General features: G+C 49.2%; 1 pseudogene; it reads left to right on the forward strand.

Annotated features, from left to right (window-relative positions):
- The first annotated feature begins 12,984 nt into the window (after positions 1-12,984).
- LOC100393099 (breakpoint cluster region protein-like) lies at positions 12,985-16,968 on the forward strand (annotated as a pseudogene).
- Positions 16,969-19,004: the final 2,036 nt, after the last annotated feature.

Here is a 19,004-nt window from a genome sequence, read left to right on the forward strand (position 1 = left end):
CCTGAGGTCGGGAGTCGGAGACCAGCCAGACCAATGAGGAGAAACCCTGTCTCTATTAAAAATACAAAATTAGCTGGGCGTGGTGGTACATGCCTGTAATCCCAGCTACTGGGGAGGCTGAGGCAGGAGAATTGCTTGAACCCGGGAGGTGGAGGCTGCAGTGAGCTGAGATCTGGCCATTGCACTCCAGACTAGGCAACAAGAGCAAAATTGCTTCTCAAAAAAAAAGAAAGAAAGGAAAGAAGGAAAGGGAAAGGGAAAGGGAAAGGGAAAGGGGAAGGGGAAGGGGAAGGGGAAGGGGAAGGGGAAGGGGAAGGGGAAGGGGAAGGGGAAGGGGAAGGGGAAGGGGAAGGGGAAGGGGAAGGGGAAGGGGAAGGGGAAGGGGAAGGGGAAGGGGAAGGGGAAGGGGAAAGGGAAGGGGAAAGAAGGGGAAGGGAAAAGTAAATGTTTTCTTCCATCTGACAGCCCAAAAAGAAAATGTCATTTATTTTCTTGGTAGGAGATTCATCCCAATATTGTCCACCAGGTGGAGCCCTGTACCAGCTCTCTCTGACATCTGCTGCTGTTCCAGGAATTTCCTCTTGCACACTGGCTCCTTCATGTCTCTTGGACTTTGCCTGTGGAGGTCTCTGCCTTACCTGCCTGCTCTCCATGCCTCACCGTTATCCTCCGGCTTTATTTATTTATTTGTTTTGTTGTTTGAGAAAGTGTCTGCCTTTTTCACCCAGGCTGGAGTGCAGCGATGTGGTCAATTTGAGTGAGTCTCAAATTCCTGGGCTCAAGCAATCCTCCCGTCTCAGCCTCCCAGGTACCTATGCATCACCACACCCGGCTACTTTTTTCATTTGTGTGTGTGTGTGTGTGTGTGTCTGTGTGTGTTTGTGGTAGAGAAAGTGTCTCCCTATGTTGCCCAGGCTGGTCCCAAACTCCTGGGCTCCAGCAATCCTCGAATCTAAGCCTCCCCAAGTGCTGGGATTACAGGTATGAGCCACCATACACACCCAGCCTCTCCATCTACTGTATTGTCTTATATCTTATCGTATTGTGTCATATTGTATCGTGTTGTATTTTGAGACAGAGTCTCACTCTATTGCCCAGGCTGGAGTGCAGTGGCGCAATATCAGCTCACTGCAACCTCCATCTCCTGGGTTCAAGCAATTCTCTCCATCAGCCTCCAGAGTAGCTGGGATTTACAGGTGCCCGCCACCACGCCTGGCTAACGTTTTTGTATTTTTGTTAGATATGGAGTTTCACCATCTTGACCAGGCTGGCCGTGAACTCCTGACCTTGTGATCCACCCACCTCCACCTCCCAAAGTGCTGGGATTACAAGCATGAGCCACATTGCCCAGGCTACTTTATTTTATTTATTTATTTATTTTTGAGACAGAGTCTCCCCCTGTCCCCCAGGCTGGAGGGCAGTGGTGCAATCTTGGGTTCACTGCAGTCTTTGCCTCCCCAGTTCAAGCAATTCTCCTGCCTCAGCTTCCCAAGTAGCTGGGATTACAGGTGTGCACCACCACGCCCAGCTAATTTCTCTATTTTTAGTAGAGATAGAGTTTTGCCATGTTGGCCAGGCTGGTTTGAAACTCCTGACCTCAAGGGATGTACCAACCTTAGCCTCCCAAAGGGCTGGGATTACAGGCCTGAGCCACCACGCCCCACCCATTCGTTTCAGAAGGTTCAGCTGAGACATCTGGTCTGGAGCATTTTCCTTGACCCCACTGCTACCACTGACCTGGCTGGGGAAGAGGCTGGCCAGTTTCTATCTTCTGCCTTACATGTTCTCAGCCTGGCAAACAGTCCATGCAGGCTTTGACCTAATTCATGCTTCCCTCCCTTCCTGCCCTGCTCCAGGAGAAACCCTCAGTGAATAGGAGACAGGAAACTGGGTCTAAGTGATTCTCCCATTCATTGCTCAGGCAGACAATTATGATACAATTTCTTTCTTTCTTTTTTATATAGGGCTGGGGTCTCTATGTTGCATAGGCTGGTCTCCAACTTCTGGCCTCAAGTGATCCTCCTGACAGCCTATCAAAGTTCTGGGATTACAGGTGTGAGCCACCACACCTGGCCTATGATACATTTCTAGATGAATCCCTGCGAATCCTGAAATCACCACTGCAAAACTATAACTGAGACCGTGAAAGAGATCTGACCTAACTGACCCCATCTGTCTTCTAACCTCCAAGCTGTCCTTGTTCATTCCTGGGCGCAGGCCGAACTAACGTTGGGAAGAACTTAGTTAATAGTTTATAATTTGCAACAAAGATGGTAACAATCCTTTTCCAAAACAAACCCCCTTCTTGCCTAGGGACTAGACTGCCTTTGTAAGACTAACAAATTAGTGAAAAGATTAGAAATTGTGGTTTCTAATGGGGTCATACAGCTGGAGGCTACAAGATTCTGACCCTCCCCAAATTGTTCCTGCAGATAACATCACTATTGTAAAACATAAAATCAGTGCTTATTTGCAGACCCTGCACTGGATGGATCAGCTGGCACCACCTAGATTGATAAACTGACGCATCTGATTTTGTGGGCCCCACCCAGGAACTGACTCAGCGCAGAAGGACAGCTTCCATTCCCTAAGACTTCATCTCCCTCCTAACAATCAGCACTCCCGACTCCCTGGCCCCTCCAGTCACCGAACCATCCTTAAAAACTCTGATCCCTGAATCTTCTGCTCTAGGAGACTGACTTGAGTAATCATAAAATTCCAGGCTGGCCCTGTGGCTCACACCTGTAATCCCAGCACTTACGGAGGCTGAAGAGGGTGGATCACCTGATATGAGGAGTTCGAAACTACCCTGACCAACATGGAGAAACCCTGTCTCTACTAAAAGTACAAAATTAGCCAGGTATGGTGACACATGCCTGTAATGCCAGGAGACTGAGGCAGGATAATTGCTTGAACCCGGGAGGCAGAGGTTGCAGTGTGTAGAGATTGCGCCATTGCACTCCAGCCTGGGCAACAAGAGTGAAACTCTGAATCAAAAAAAAAAAAAACTACAAATTAACTAGGCATGGTGGTGCACATCTATAATCTCAGCTACTCAGGAGGCTGAGGCAGGATTCACTCTTGAATCCAGAGAAAGGTAGAGGTTGCAGTGAGCGGAGATCCCACCACTGCACTCTAGCCTGGGTGACAAAGTACAACTTATACTCAAAACAAACAAACAAGCAAACAAACCAACTCCAGTCTCCTGCATAACCGGCTCTGCATGAATTACTCCTCCATTGCAATTCCCGTGTCCTGATAAATTGGCTCTGTCTAGGCAGTAAGCAAGGTGAACCCGTTGGGCAGTTACAGTCCCTTTGGGTTACGCCTTGGTTGTCCTCAGTGTGGCCATCTCTATGGCACACCCCTGTTCTTGCTTTTCTCTCTCCTCCTTTACCCTCCCAGTCTCTCAGTCAGCCTCCTGGATCCACTTCCCCAAAGAATCCCCCTGCTCAAAAGTCCTGACCCCAGTCCTGCTTTTTAGGGTTGCAGGGGGTACCCAGGCTCAGGCCATGAGGACCCACTCTGGACGCCCACACCCCAGTGCCACTGCCCTGAGCACAACCTCATGTCCCTCAGTGCTTTCATGCCTGTCCCTCCAGCCCACTGTGAGCTCCCTGAGGCAGGAGCTGGGCCTGATTCTCTGCTGTTCCCCCAGCACAGGGCTGGGCCTGTGGGCATAGTCAGTCCATGCTGGGGACTAAGTGACGAATGAATGAAGGAGTGAATAAACACTGCCTGAATAGCTTTGCCTTTTTCGCATGAGTCAATGTCTTGGTCTGTTTCTATCCTGAGCTCAGTTTTCTCATTTGTCAAAATGGGTACCCCATTCTCCTCCTTAGGCTTCAGTTTCTAGGCAAATATATATAGATATTTTTTCAGACAGGGTCTTGCTCTGCTACCCAGGCTAAAGTGCAGTGGCACAATACCAGCTATGCAGCCTTGAACTCCTGGACTCAAGCAATCCTCCCACCCCAGCTTCTGGCTACTTTTTATATATTTTTTGTAGAGATGGAGTCTTACTACATTGCCCCAGCTGGTCTTGAACACCTGACCTGAAACTATTCTCCTGCCTCAGCCTCTCAAAGTGCTGGGATTATAGATCCAGCAGTGGCTAGAGCCACTGCACCCAGCTACTCGAGGCAAATATTGAGCCAATGTACTTGGCCATCTGCAAGGTTCCACCCTGGGCAGGGGAGCTCTGAGCACTGGCATCAGAGGGAGCCCAGCTTCTTGGCCCAACTCTGGGATAGACCCATTTCCTGATAGGCAGAGCATTCCAAGGTTTCTCACTCACATCCTCTGCAGCTGCAAGTCTTGGGATGCCTGAAACCCATACTCTACCTGGGCAAGCCTTCATTGAGCAGCTAGTGTGGGACAGACAGGCCAGGGCCAGCACACAAGAGGAAGGAGACCCAGACTTTGCCTCGAGGAGATCACACTCAAGCAGGGACAGAGTTATTCTAGAGTGTAGCAGACAAAGGGACCAAAGCCTCCAATTTTCTTTTTTTCTTCTTCTTCTTTTTTTTTTTTTTTTTTTTAATTGATGGAGATTTGGCTTTGTCCAGGCTGGAGTGCAATGGCATGATCTTGGCTCACTGCAACCTCTGCCTTTCAGGTTCAAGCAATTCTCCAGCCTCCGCCTTTCATGTAGCTGAGATTACAGGCACCAACCACCACACCCAGCTAATTTTTTTGTATTTTTAATAGAGATGGGGTTTCACCATGTTGGCCAGGCTGGTCTCTAAATCCTGACCTCAGGTGATCCACCTGCCTAGGCCTCCCAAAGTGCTGGGATTACAGGCATGAGTCGCTGCACCTGGCTGCCTCCAATTTTCATAGAAGGGGGCAGAGAGGTTTGGCACCCAAAAGAAATGAGTTCAAATATTGTTTTCCCTAGTTCTTGGCTCAAGTTTCACTGGTGCTCAGTGACTTCCTATGAAAGGGAATGAGAGGGGTCTGGGGTGGTGACAAAATCATGCTGCTTGTGCTGGGCAAGGTGAGGTGCACCTGTAATCTCAGCAACTCAGGGAGACCGATCCAAGATGGCCGATCACTAACAGCTCGGGATTGTTGCTCCCGGTGAAAGCTCAGAGAACGAGACGATGCCACACTTTTAGATGAATTTTCGTCACTCATGGGTCAGCTGATTCCCAGTGGAGGAGCCCCACGGGTCACCAGCGCGACTCTTGTGGCCACCGCAGCGGTTTTGCCGGCGTCTTGGTGTAGCAGCTCTTCATGCAGAGCAAACGGGACTGCTTCCCCTACTGACCGGAGTTCGGAGCTCCAGGAAGTCAGAGCCACTTGTTGCGGACTCAAGAGGGAAACCAGACTAGAGATTCCCGGGCAGAAGAGCACCATCAGTCTTATCGCTGCTATTTAGGCCGCCACAGTGGGTTGCTCAGATCCCAGCATTGGGAATCAATAAGTCGGACGTCGACTCAGAAACCTAATTAGAAAGGCGGTTCATCTACAATGAAGGGAAAAAAACAGCCTAAGAAGGCCGAGTATACTCGAAATCAGAACCCATCAGCAACGGAACAAGCCCTGATGGAAAAAAACTCATCAGCAACGGAACAAGCCCTGATGGAAAAGGACTCATCAGCAACAGAACAAGTCCTGATGGAAAAGGACTGTGTTCCATTATCTGAAGTAGGCTTTAAAAGGTGGATGATAAGAAACTTCTGGGAGTTAAAGGTACTTGTTCTAACCCAATGTAAAGAAACTAAGCACTTTGAAAAAAGGTTCGATGAAATGATGAAAAGAATAGACAATATAGAGAGGCATACAAATGAACTTATGGAGTTGAAAAATACAACACGAGAACTTAGTGAAATATGTACAAGCTTAAACAGCCGAATGGATCAAGCAGAAGAAAGGATATCAGAGGTCGAAGACCAACTTAATGAAATAAAACGACAAGACAAGAATAGAGAAAAAAGGATAAAAAGGAATGAGCAAAGTCTCCAAGAAATATGGGACTATGTGAAAAGACCTAATATACGTTTGATCGGTGTACCTGAATGTGACGGAGAGAATGAATTCAAGCTGGAAAATACTTTTCAGGACATTATCCAGGAAAATTTTCCCAACTTAGCAAAGCAGGACACTATTCAACCCCAGGCAATACAGAGAACACCACAAAGATATTCCTCAAGAAGACCAACCCCAAGGCACATAATCATTAGATTCACCAGGATCGAAATGAAGGAGAAAATATTAAGGGCAGCCAGAGGGAAAGATCAGGTTACCCATAAAGGGAAGCCTATTAGGCTTACAGCAGATCTCTCAGCAGAAACCCTACAAGCTAGAAGAGAGTGGGGGCCAATATTCAATATACTTAAAGAACAGAACTTTCAGCCCAGAATTTCATATCCTGCCAATTTAAGCTTTACAATTGAAGGAAAATTAAAATCTTTCAGGAACAAGCAAGTACTTAGAGATTTTACTACCACCAGGCCTGCTTTACAAGAACTTCTAAAAGAAGTATTATACATAGAAAGGAACAACCAGTATGAGCCTTTCTAAAAATATACCAAGAAGTAAAGAGCATTAACATAAAGAAGAATTTACATCAACGAAAGGATAAAATAGCCAGTTAATATCAAATGGCAGTAACCCTAAATTTAAATCGACTAAATCCCCCAATCAAAAGATACAGACAAAATCTAACGGTATATCTAAAGATATACAAAGACTCAAAATAAAGGGTTGGAAAAAAACTTACCAACCAAATGGAGAGCAAAAACAAATAAAGAGCAGGAGTTGCAATTCTCACAATTAATAAAATAGATTTCAAAGCTACAAGGATACAAGGGTAAAAGGATTAATGTAATAATAAGAGATCTAAACACCCAGATACATAAGACACATAATGAGATTTAGATTCAACGAGACAGAAAATTGATAATGATATCCAGGACTTGAACTCAGAACCAGAACAAATAAACTCAATAGAGCTCTCCATTTTAAACATACAAAATATACATTATCCACTTTAAACACACAAAATATTGATCGGCCATTATTGAAACCCATTTTAGGAATGAAGTAATATTTCTTTTTCCCTCTTTTTCTTTCTCTTTCTCCCCCTCCCCCCCCAAAAAAAAGCAACTCAGGAGGCTGAGGTGCAAGGATTGCTTGAGGGCCAACCTGGGCAATATAGGGAGATCCTATCTCAAAAAAAAAAAAAAAGACCAGGCATGGTGGTTCACGCCTGTAATCTCAGCACTTTGGGAGGCTAAGTTGGGTGGATCACCAGAGGTCAGGAGTTTGAGACCAGCCTGGACAACATGGTGAAACCCTGTCTCTACTAAAAATACAAAAATTACCCAGACATGGTGGTGCTCACCTGTAGTCCCAGCTATTCGGGAGGTTGAGGCAGAAGAATCACTTAAACCCAGGAGGTGGAGGTTGTGGTGAGCTGAGATGGTGCCACTGCACTCAGCCTGGGCTTCTCGACAGAGCGAGTCTCCATCTCCAAAGAAAAAAGAAATAGGAAGAGACGTCAACAAAAACTGGTGATGAATGGGGTAGCAGTGGCACTGCCTGGCTAGCAAAATAGTATACAAATACAAAACCTCCTGGGGACTCCATGTTTGGATCCCCTTCCACGAACACTCTCATGCTCATGGAAGCTGTTTTTCTCTATCCTGGATTCTCCCTCTGGAGGCCTTTTCCACGAACACCCTCTTTGTGGAATCCTGTCTTCCCCTCCTAAACTCCATCTCTCTCTATTCCCTTCCACTCATTGTGGAAGCTGCTCTTCTCTCCTGGATTCTTTCTTTCTCTATCCTCATGTTTCTCTCTCTCTCTCTCTCTAAATAAATCACTTTCTTTAAAAAAAAAAAAAAAAGCCTTCTGAAAACTCCTTCAGCCACTCTTGTTTCCCCAGATGTGCCCTAAAGTTGTTACCAGTTGAGGGTGTCCAGGTTCTTGGTGTTTTGAACAAGGAATTGGACTAAACACACAAACAAAGCATGGAAAGGATGCAGCAGAGATTTATTAAAAATGAATTTATTGAAAATTTCCAACAGGAAATCCTCAGGGACTGGAAAGCCAGAGCGTGGAAGTACTTTGTTCCCTCCTCACTCCCTCTCATATGCCCAAGGACACAATGTGTACTTGAGACAGTGGCAGGTCAGCCTGCTCCCCTGAGGGCCCATTCGGGAGAAGAGGCATGGACCCCACATTAAATGGTCAGAGAAGCCTGTGGAACACCATAGGAGCCCCCGGCCTCACAGAAGCCCAGGACACCTGGACCAGGCTGGGACTGCACGGACGAACTTGCCCCAGTCCTCAGGCTCACCCTGCCCTCCGCTGGGTAACATCACTGAGCACCGACTCTGCATTTGATGAGAAGGATCCCTGCCCTCCAGGGCCTCTCTGCTGGGTCGGAACAAGCAGCATGAAGGCCAGGACCAAGCCCTGTGATGCACACAACCTGTGCAGGCCAGGAGCACTAAGTGCAGAGGCAGGAACTTTCCAGAGAACAGCCCTGGGGCCCAGGGTGAAAAGGTGAAGTGTGGGAGCATGAGAGTGATGCAGCTGGGCTGGCACTTTAGAGCCATCACTGTGTGGCCTCCTGAGAATCTATTGCAAGGTGACAAAACTGGAGGCAGTAAGGCAATTAGAAAACCAGCAGTAGGCCAGTCACAGTGGCTGACACCTGTAATCCCAGCACTTCGGGAGGCCCAGGTGGGCAGATCACGAGGTCAAGAGATTCAGACCATCCTGGCCAATGTGGTGAAACCCCATCTCTACTAAAAATACAACAATTAGCCGGATGTGATGGCTCATGTCTGTAGTCCCAGATACTCGAGAAGCTGAGGCAGGAGAATCACTTGAACTCTTGTCACCCAGCACCTCAGGCCTCAGCCCCCACACCCACTGCCTGCCCTGCAGCCATCAGACCCCAGGCTAGAAAGTGCTGGGCTCCCAGCTCAGTACCCACAAGGGCCACAGGGCATGAGGAGGGTGGGAAAGGGGGCAGGGTTGGAGCAGTGGGCATGGAGCTGGTGTAGAAAGGGGAATGGCTGGGAAGGTGGTGAGGACACTTGGTTTCCAGCACTGGTGACCCTGTGCAACCTTGGGTAAGCCACTGTACCTTTCTGAGCCTCTGTCCTCAACCCCTGCAGGAGGGAAGATTGTCCTGGTCCCCTGGGCCTGCAGGGGGCTGAATTTCCTGGGAGAAAGTATAACCTGGGTTTGTTTGCTTTTACCTATCCTTACATTTCAAAAGGTCCCTCACTCAGGAAGCTGCTCTGGACTCCTGCAGCATAAGCAGGCACTCCTCCTAAACCAGGCTTTTGCCCCTTGTCTCAGTACCCATTGTGGACTTGTCCCCACCATATCCAGAAGCTCAGCCAGGACAGGATCCCCAGCACCAGCACGGTGTGTGTCATGCAGGAGATACTCAACAGATGCTTGTTAAAACATTGCATGTGTGCATGCATGAAGATGAGTACAGTAAAAGCACAGTTCGGAACCATGAGCCAAAATTTTACTTGACTCACCGTGACACCTAGTGGTGACTGGTCTCTATTGCAGACCCGACAAAATCATCACTGCTGTGGGTGCTTGTGCTTCCCTTTGTTCCAGCAAAGGCCTTCTGAGCACCAACTACTTGCCATGTGCAGGGACCATGTGCATGCAGAGGACCCTTGGGTGAGGTGGTGGGCCCCTGTCCTCCAGGGGTTTATGGGCCAACATGCACCCACTGCCTCACACCACCACATAGCATCACATTTGAGTTAATGTTACACCATCGTAGGGAGAAGTAAAGGAAACTTAGGCCAATCATGAAATCACTGGAGAAAAGAGAAAGGCAGCATCTGAGGGAGGTGGAAGCTCTTCCTTCTCCATGGAACTACCTCCTAACAATAGCCCGTTTGTCATCTCCTTTCACGCTAACTTGGGTTCCAGGAACCTGAATATTGTCTCAATTTCATTCCTGGCTTCACCAAACATTGACAAAAGTCAACACCTAAAGCCACGATGGCTTCCCTGACTCCTCCACCTCTTCAGAGAAAGGAGGCTGGGGAGGGAGATGCATCCAGGAAACCCAGCCCTGTCTTCAGCTTCGATTTCTTCCAGTCTCCTTCCCTACCTCTTCAACCAAATGTTAAAGAGTAAATCCTGCCAGGCGCGATGGCTCATGCCTGAATCCCAGCACTTTGGGAGGCCCAGGCAGGTGGATCACCTGAAGTTGGGAGTTTGAAACCAGCCTGACCAACATGGATAAACCCCATCTCTACTAAAAATACAAAATTAGCTGGGCGTGGTGGCACATGCCTATAATCCCAGCTACTTGGGAGGCTGAAGCAGGAGAATCACTTGAACCCGGGAGGTGGAGATTGCGGTGAGCCGAGATTGTGCCACTGCACTCCAGGCTGGGCAACTCCATCTCAAAAAACATAAATAAATAAAATAAATTCTAATTGGCCAGCTATTTGTGAAGCAAAATAGATTCCTGGATTTCTTATACTAAAATTATAATAGAGCAAATGAAAACAGTATAAAGCCAGAATAAGACATAGGCGTTATTTTCTTCTGGGCTTAGGTAAATTCTAGTTACTACCAGAAGCTATAAAGGAAAACATGGAAACATTTAACTTTGTAACCCTTCTATATGGAAAAACAAAACAAAAATAAACTGGTTTCAAACCAAGACAAGATGAGGAAAAACAACAGTAAACATGCAACGAAGTGCTGCTATTTCTGAGATGCAGTGAATAGTTACAAGTCAATAAAAAATAAGTATCACAATAAAAGTGGATAAAGAACAGGTAACAAGGGTCATTCGCATAGTTATATGAAAATTAAAATAAAATTGTTTGCTGGATTAATAAGGATTTGAAAGCATGTAATAACTAATGCTGACAAAAGCATTCGTAAGAGTGTAAAGTGGCACATCTCCAGAGGGAAATTTGGTAATAGATATCAAAATAGCCAATGCAGGCTGTGTGCAGAGGCTCACACCTGCAATCCCGGCACTTTGGGAGGTCACAGAGAGAGGATCACCTGAGGTCAGGAGTTCAAGACCAGCCTTGCCAACATGGTGAAACCCTGTCTTTACTAAAAATACAAAAATTAGCCAGGCGTGGTAATGGGCACCTGTAATCTTAGCTACTCAGCAGGCTGAGGCAGGAGAATCACTTGAACCCAGGGGGTGGAGATTGGTGTGAGCCGAGATCGTGCTACTACACTCCATGCTGGATGACAGAGTGAGACTCCATCTCAAAAAAAAAAAAAAAAAAAGCTGGGTGCGGTGGCTTATGCCTGTAATCCCAGCACTCTGGGAGGCAAAGGTGGGCAAATCACAAGGTCAAGAGATTGAGACCATTCTGGCCAACATGGTGAAACCCTGTCTCTACTTAAAAAATTCAAAAATTAGCTGAGTGTGATGGTACATGCCTATCGTCTCAGCTGCTTGGGAGGCTGAAGGGCAGGAGAATAGTTTGAATCAGGGAGCCAGAGGTTGCAGTGAGCTGAGATCGCGCCTCTGCACTCCAGCCTGGCAATAGAATGAGACTCTGTCTCAAAAAAAAAAAAAAAAAAAAGTAAATGCGTAGTCTTTTACCCAGCAATTCCATTTCTAGAAATAGTCTAGAAATATAGTCTAAGAAAATAAATTGCCAAGTGCATTCAGATATAATTTCATCAAAGCCTTGTGTGTGTGTATATGTGTATATACATATATACACATATCTGAACACATTTATATATATGTACTTTAAATAATTTGTCATTCATTAGAGTAAAATAATAATTTTTAATATGAGCCAAAATTATACTTGGTTGATCATGTTATAACTAATAAATTCTGGTAGGCTGATCCTATGGAATACAGATAGTCATTAGACATAGTAACGTGACATTACATTTATTATAATAAAAAACTGGTTCAGAATATCTTGCTGAGCTTTGACAACAGCAACAAAAAAGCACCATCTATAAATCCGCATAGAGATTGTAGTTTGAAAGGAGGCTCACCCAAATGTGAGTAGTGCTTTATCTGTGGGTGGCTGCATTTAGACTAACATTTACTTTCTTCGTACATTTAAAATTTTTTATATGGCAAGAATGTGTTGCTTTAAAATTAGAAAAACACAACTGTTTTCATTAAAAAAAATTAGCCCTGCCTTTCAGATATGTCCAACTCAGCTACTACATTTGACTATTGAGGCGAAAGATACAGAAACTGTATAATGTTCCTCATGAGAACAACAGGAAAGCTACATTCTGAGATTCAAGGTGAGCTGCGTGGTTCTTATCTTCCTTTGGAATGACACAGTTCTTTCAGACACCCCTAATAAGGTTGATGGCTCCTAAGAACCATCTGACAGAGGGTCCCAACTGTCCCGGCAGCTTTGGACATCCCAGGTGCATTGTTTGTATGAGCAGGACCCTCTGCCTTTTGTGAGTCACAAATAAAGCACAGATGAGAGCACCCTTGATTCTGATACCTGCTTCCTGGAGTAAAGACACAGAGGGGAAACCTCACCTAGATGATTTTGCTCTCCTGAGCAAAGGTTAGTGAGCCTGAGTCCTTGCTGAGTCTGAATCCCTCCTGAGCTCCAGACCCTTCCACACTGAGATGTGCCTTTCCTATTGGGACAGAGTTCTCTGGTCATGGGGCCATGTCTTCTTTAGCTCTGTGCCATGTGCTCTTCTTTCCCCATCTGTGCTCAGCTCAGTACCTCCCTGTCTTACTTCCTATAGACCCTGCATGCCCCACCAGCTCTATTCTCAGACCCCTGAGGGCATCAGTGAAAAATCCCAGTCCATCCTTTCTGTACTGAGTGCTGGATCAGTGCCCCTGGCTTTCAGATGCCCTTCCTGTGCTGACTTGACTTACACAGGTTTCCTGAGCCTCCCCCAATGATCATGTGTGACTCACAGGGGTCTGGATGCTTCAGCCTTTTAGAAAAGTCCTGAGAAAGTACATGCAATGAGGACTGAGCTTGCAGAGGGAGGGCAGGCATGCACAAGGCTCTGCGTGCAGCCCCAGACCTGGGCACCTTCGTCACCCTCTTCAGCCCTGCTCCAGGTGTGCAGATAAGGGGCAGGTCTCCTGTGCTGTAGCCCAAGCAGGGCTGTCAGGACACTGAGTACATTTCCTTTTCCCACAGGATACAGAGGTCCAAGGTGCCCTTTATCTTGCACCAATGTGTGGAGCGGATCAAGCATCATGGCATGAAGGGGGTGGGCATCTACTGCGGGTCTGGAGTGGCCACGGACATCCAGGCACTGAAGGCAGCCTTTGTCATCAGCTGGATCATGTCATGATGGAGGTGTGGGTGTCAATGTCCACAATGAGATCTCACAGCGCTCCATGGTCGGGTCACGTCACATTCTTCACTGTGTCTTTTCTTCATTTACTGTTTTATTATTTTTAAAAAAGAGAAGACAAGAGTTGTAGAAGGTGCTTCTGTAGAAGCCAGTTCTTGAACCATCCTACCCACCCATGCCACTTGCTGGGTGGACCTGGGGCTGCCAGGGGGCCTTGGACTTCCTGCCTTGAGGGTGGACATGAGGTGTGGAAGCCTGGGACTCAGTGTGTTCTGTCCACTGCCCTGTGTGAGGATGTGGCGGGCAGAGGGCACTGATGGGACCCAGCTCAGGCTAAGGCTGCACCACCTCCACCTCCATCTCACTACCCCTCATGGATTATTAAGGACCTGGACCTGCCCCAAATGCCAGGGGAGGGCACTGAGAACCCAGAGTGTCCTTGTCCAGCAACTTCAAAGCAATGGGACTTTGTGCCTGTGACCTTTCTTTGGGGCACACACCACCCACCCAGACCAGGACCCCCTAGAATGCCCAGCACCCCTGGGTGGGCCATGAGGTAGTTTCAGTTCCCTCTGGAGGCCCAGGATGGACCTGGCCTGTGGTGGGGAGGTCAGCTCCAGTGGACAACTGGATCAAAAGGAAGACACTGGTTCAAACACTGAAACCCATCGGAATCTCCCACAGCCTTCCTGCTGTCCGAAGACTGGTACAGCGCTGTTGCTATGAACAGGGCAGAGATACCTGATTCCCATGCAGGCTCTGAGTCCTGCTGCCCTGGCCTCCTCCTGGACATCACATTGGGCCAAGCAGGGGAGAAATATGGGGATGCACACACCCCTCCGTCATCTCTACACAGACACAGAACCACGCACAGCTCTTAGGAGGAGGAAGATGGGCTGCTCAAAGCCAGGGAGGGACCCGCACAGTGGCCAGCATGGCAGGGACGATGTTTTAGCCAAGGCAGGGATGGCGGAAGACCCACTTGGGATCCTCAAGGAGGCCACAGCATTTCCATGCTCTTTCTGGATGACAGGGATTGTCAATGATGATGAGTGAGATGGACATACATGCCATCGCAGACAGGCTGAAGCTCTACTTCTGTGAGCTGCCTGAGCCCCTCTTCACTGACAAGTTCTACCCAACTTTGATGAGGGCATCGGTGAGCACTGGAAGCCCTGGCGTCATAGGAGGCATCTCCTCCATGTGCACTGCTGCCATTAGGGGCTGTGGAAAGTGAGGTGTGGGACCCCAAGCTGTGTCCTTTCTGCCATGGTCAGTGTTTTAACAAAGCTCAGAAAGCAGGGGCCACAACCAAAGCTATTGTGTAAGTCCTCATCTGTCCCCAGAGGACCCCTTGTCCTATTCCTCAAGGAGACCAAGAGAGTAAAATGCTCAGCACTGCTTTCCTAAAGTCTGCTGTCCCCCTTCCAGCAGACCAGGGCTGAACGAGGGTCCCCAGGTGCTCTAGCCACGGGTCCTGGCCCAGTCAAGCACAGGATCAAACCTGGCCTGACCCTGAGTCAACCTGGAGGCTGATGTCTAAGCAGGGCACTGGTGTGTGTGGCCCTGTATCCTCTGCATGACCCTTAGGGCAGGCCTGCCTCCCGGGCCCACGCCCAGAGCACCTGGTTTACCAGGCTGAGGTGCCCCTGCGGAGTCTAGGGTGAAGAGAGGGTCTCTGCTTAGTTTGTGGGGCTGGGGCCACCCACCTCCCACCTTCTTGTGTCTCTCACTCCCCTTTTTCATTTTATGCTGAGCCTCCACTACTCTGGGCTGCCCTCGGGAGGGGGTGGTAGCCGCAGTTTTCAATAGGCAGCTCCACCCATGAGCCACTGCTCTCACGCCACCTCCTGCTGCTGTTCTCCAGGTGCTGCTGACCCAGGTGGGGCAGAGAAAAGGGATTCAGGTGGCTCATACCCCACACTGGCACCCTTAACAGGGTCCTCATTGGGGTCTAGTGCTGTGGGAGTGAGTATGATGATGAGCCTAGGTTGTTCAGGAACACGTGTCCCGGGTGCTCCATGTCACCAACTCGGGAGAGGTCTCCAGCTCGTTGTGACCATGAGGAGTAACCCACTGCCTTCTGCAGTAATTTCAGACCTCGCTGCAAAGGAGAACTCCAAGCTTAACCTGTCCTTATCGTGGCTGGAGGCCAACCTGCTCACCTTCCTTTTCCTTCTGGACCATCTGAAAAGGTAGCCCAGCTCTCTCATGGCTGCCCAGGGAGGGCTACAAAAACCCAGGCCCCAGGGTGCCGCTCTGCTCACATCAGACCCCCAGCACTGAGGACCTTTCCCCCCAACCCATCTACAGTCCCTCACTGCCTCTGGGGACCAGCACCACTGCCACCCCCACCCCAGCCTCTCCTCTTTGCCCTGCTCTCCCCTCTGCACTGTGGCTTCACAAAGAGCTCAGAGCTTTGGCCATGGCCAGCAGTGCACTTGAATCCCCCAACTCCCTCACTCCCTGACCGTGGAGGAGACCTCCCCACCAGCCCAGAGCTAACCCCTCATCCTGAGCCGCTGAGACCCACAAGTACCAGGGCTGGAATCAGCTTGCAGCACAGCCAGGGTTGAGGTCACTCCCTCCCAGAGGACTCCAGCATGGTCCAGCCCCTCTGCCTCTTTCCTGGTGGTGGCATAGAAATAGCACCCTCTGCTTTGGTCTTGCACAGGGTGGTAAGAAAAAGGCAGTCAATAAAAGTCCCTGCACAACCTCACCATGGTCTTTGGCCCCACACCACTTCAGCCTCAGAGAACGAGAGCAAGCTTTCTGCCAATCTCAGCAGCCCATCACCATGACCGACAGCTGGTCCTTGGAGGTCATGACCTACATGTGGGAAGACAGGCTCCAGCCAGCCCATGCCACCCTGACCTGACAGAGGTGGCCTCTGCCTGCTACACCCCCAGTCCTGCCCTGCCCAGCTTCCTACTTGCATTGTCTGTGGTGGTGCCTGAGATTCAGAGAGAGAAACTTGCCTAGGTCTGCATGGATGAGAGTGTTGGGGAGGCCCAGGCCACCTCTTGGTCCTGCTGGTGCACCTTACTGGGGGCTTAAAACCACCCCAAGTGTTTGGGTGTGGAGGTTCATGCCTGTAATCCCAGCACTTTGAGAGACCGCGGCAGGATAACTGATCCCAGGTGTTTGAGACCAGTCTGGACAATGCAGCAAGCCCCATCTCTAGAAAAGAGAAAAGGAAAAATTAGTCAGGCATTGTGGCACACACCTGTAGTTTTAGCTACTGGGGAGGCTGACACAGGAGGATGGCTTGAGCCTAGCAGTTAGAGGCTGCAGTGATCCATGACGGAGCCACTGTACTCCAGCCTGGGTGACAGAGCAAGGCCCTGTGCACCTCTTAAATAACCCCCCAAGTCATGCCTTGTCCGCATCCACACCCCCACCTCCTGTCTCACTGTAAAGGCTTCATGGCAGCAGCAGAGGACCCAGCACCTGAGCTTGACTTGGGGGCTAAAGATCACCAGCTGTGAGCACCCTCTGAGCCTCTCTCCTCTTTCCCACTCTTTCTGGCAGGTCAAGGTGCTGCTGTACTTCCTGCAGCTGGAGGCCATCCCTGCCCCAGACAGTAAGAGACAGAGCATCCTGTTCTCAACCAAAGTCTTAAGGCCCCTGCCCATCTCCAGAAGGCAGATAGACGTCCCTAAAACCTCTGGATAATCGGACCATTGTGGAGTGGAAACAAAACCTTCCTGAGGTGTCCTTGGGCCAGCCCCGAGCATCAGGCCATCTGCCAAGGGACAGTGAGACAAAGCAGAAGGACAGGTGGCCTGGGGACATCATGGCCAGGTCTGGAAGCTCCAGACTGGCCCTAAGCTGTGGTTTTTCACACAGCCACCCAAGGGCACCCCAAGCCAGTGCATCTCAGAGTCTGGGCCAGGTCCTGGGGGACAGAGTGAAGGGAGTGGATTTAGGAACTTGCATGTCTCCTGGATCACTTCTTGAGATGTGCCCTTTCGGGGGAGACAGGAATGTGACGGGATCCCCTCACTGTTGTATCTTGAATAAATGCTGCTGCTTCATCCTCTGGGGTCATGGCCCTGTCCCTGTGTGGGAGGGGCCTCTTCCATTCTCTGACTAGGAAACCACACTCCATTTAGAAAAGAATCGAGAGGCTAAGCAAGCACGGTAACGTTTTGACTCCATTCACGGGGTTTTTCTTTTCTTCTCTCCAGAAGGACTTTTGTGCAGAAATGGATCTTTTCTTGCTGTGTTTGTCCTTATTGGAAGGCAGCTCCAGGAGGCCTGTGAAATGTTAGGGGACTGGACCCCAGGGGAGGGAGTCTCAGGCTGTGCACTTTAGGATTCCTCCTCCAGGGAGAGCAACCTCATCCCCGATCCTGACCACCCTCCTGACTCACGCTCTTCTGTTTGGCTTCCACAGGCTGGGACTTCCCTGGCTTCCCTCTGCCCACACTCTCCCTGCCTCAAGTGTCCCCAGCACAGGTGGCTTCATTTTTCTCTCAACTCAGAGAATTTGCTCAACTTCTGTAAAAGTCCCCACTTAGTGATAGAAGCTTGCTGATGACATGTTTTAAAACTTTGATTCAAATAACCTTTTAATACTTGAATATTTTAAGTTTTATACATAGTTCCTAATTTTTTTCCTAACAGTTTCAGATACCCAATAAGATCCTAGAATGGCACCATGTTGTCTTTCTCTAAGTGCCTGGCTCTGCTCTCTCAGGAGTGGGTTCTGAGGTCTCTGGACTACAGGATATTTAGAAGGTCAGGAAGAAGCCCGGCCTAGGGACGAGGGGCATGGGGACGGCCTCCTTACTCGAGCAGGCAGAGGCACAGCACCACCTGACACCCCTGCTGCCAGCACCTGTGTGGGAGCCCAGGCATCCTATGTAACCCTGCATCACCAGCAGGCTGAAAGAAAACAGAAGCGTGGAGGCTGCCACTTATTTTCAACAAATTAACCCATAAACAATTCCCTCACTTTTTTGGAAAAAGGAGGTTGGGGCAAGGAGAGTGGAGAAGGGAGATGAAACCCAGAGTTGATTTTCCAGAAAATCCTGCAGGAGAAAAGGATGCAGCTGCCCAGAGGAGGGAAGCAGGATCACACTCAGGAAAGTGTGTGGGATCCTGGATGACACCAACACCCAGTGCAGTTCTGTCTAGTGACCTCTCCCAAGGTGGGGAAGGTGAGTGTTCCCTGGATGTCCATGGGCAGATCCTGCTGAGCACACAGCATGTTGGGGAGTCTGACACTGGAGCCATTCTCCTCCACTCCAGGCAATTCCAGGGAAGGCAAGGCAAGGCAAGACAAAACAATTCCAGGCAAGGCAATCCCGGACAAGGCAATGCCAGGCAAGGCAAGGCAACGCAAGGCAGGGCAGGGCAGGGCAGGGAAAGGCAGGGCAGGGCAGGGAAGGGCAAATTCGAGGCAAGGCAATTGCAGGTAAGGCAAGGCAAGGTAATTCCAGGGAAGGTAACTCCAGGCAAGGCAAGGCAAGGAAATTCCAGGCAAGGCAAGGCAATGGAGGGCAAGGCAATTCCAGGCAAGGCAAGGCTATTCCAGGCAAGGTAATTCCAGGCAATGCAAGGTAAGGCAAGGCAAAAAATTCCAGGCAAGGCAAGGCAAGGCAAGACCAATCCAGGCAAGTCAACTTCAGGCAAGGCAAGGCAAGGCAAGGCAATTCAGGGAAGGCAATTCAAGGCAAGGCAAGGGAAGGCAATTCAAGGCAAGG

This window comes from Callithrix jacchus, chromosome 14, assembly GCF_049354715.1.
Source record: "Callithrix jacchus isolate 240 chromosome 14, calJac240_pri, whole genome shotgun sequence".
Taxonomy (NCBI): Eukaryota; Metazoa; Chordata; class Mammalia; order Primates; family Cebidae; genus Callithrix; species Callithrix jacchus.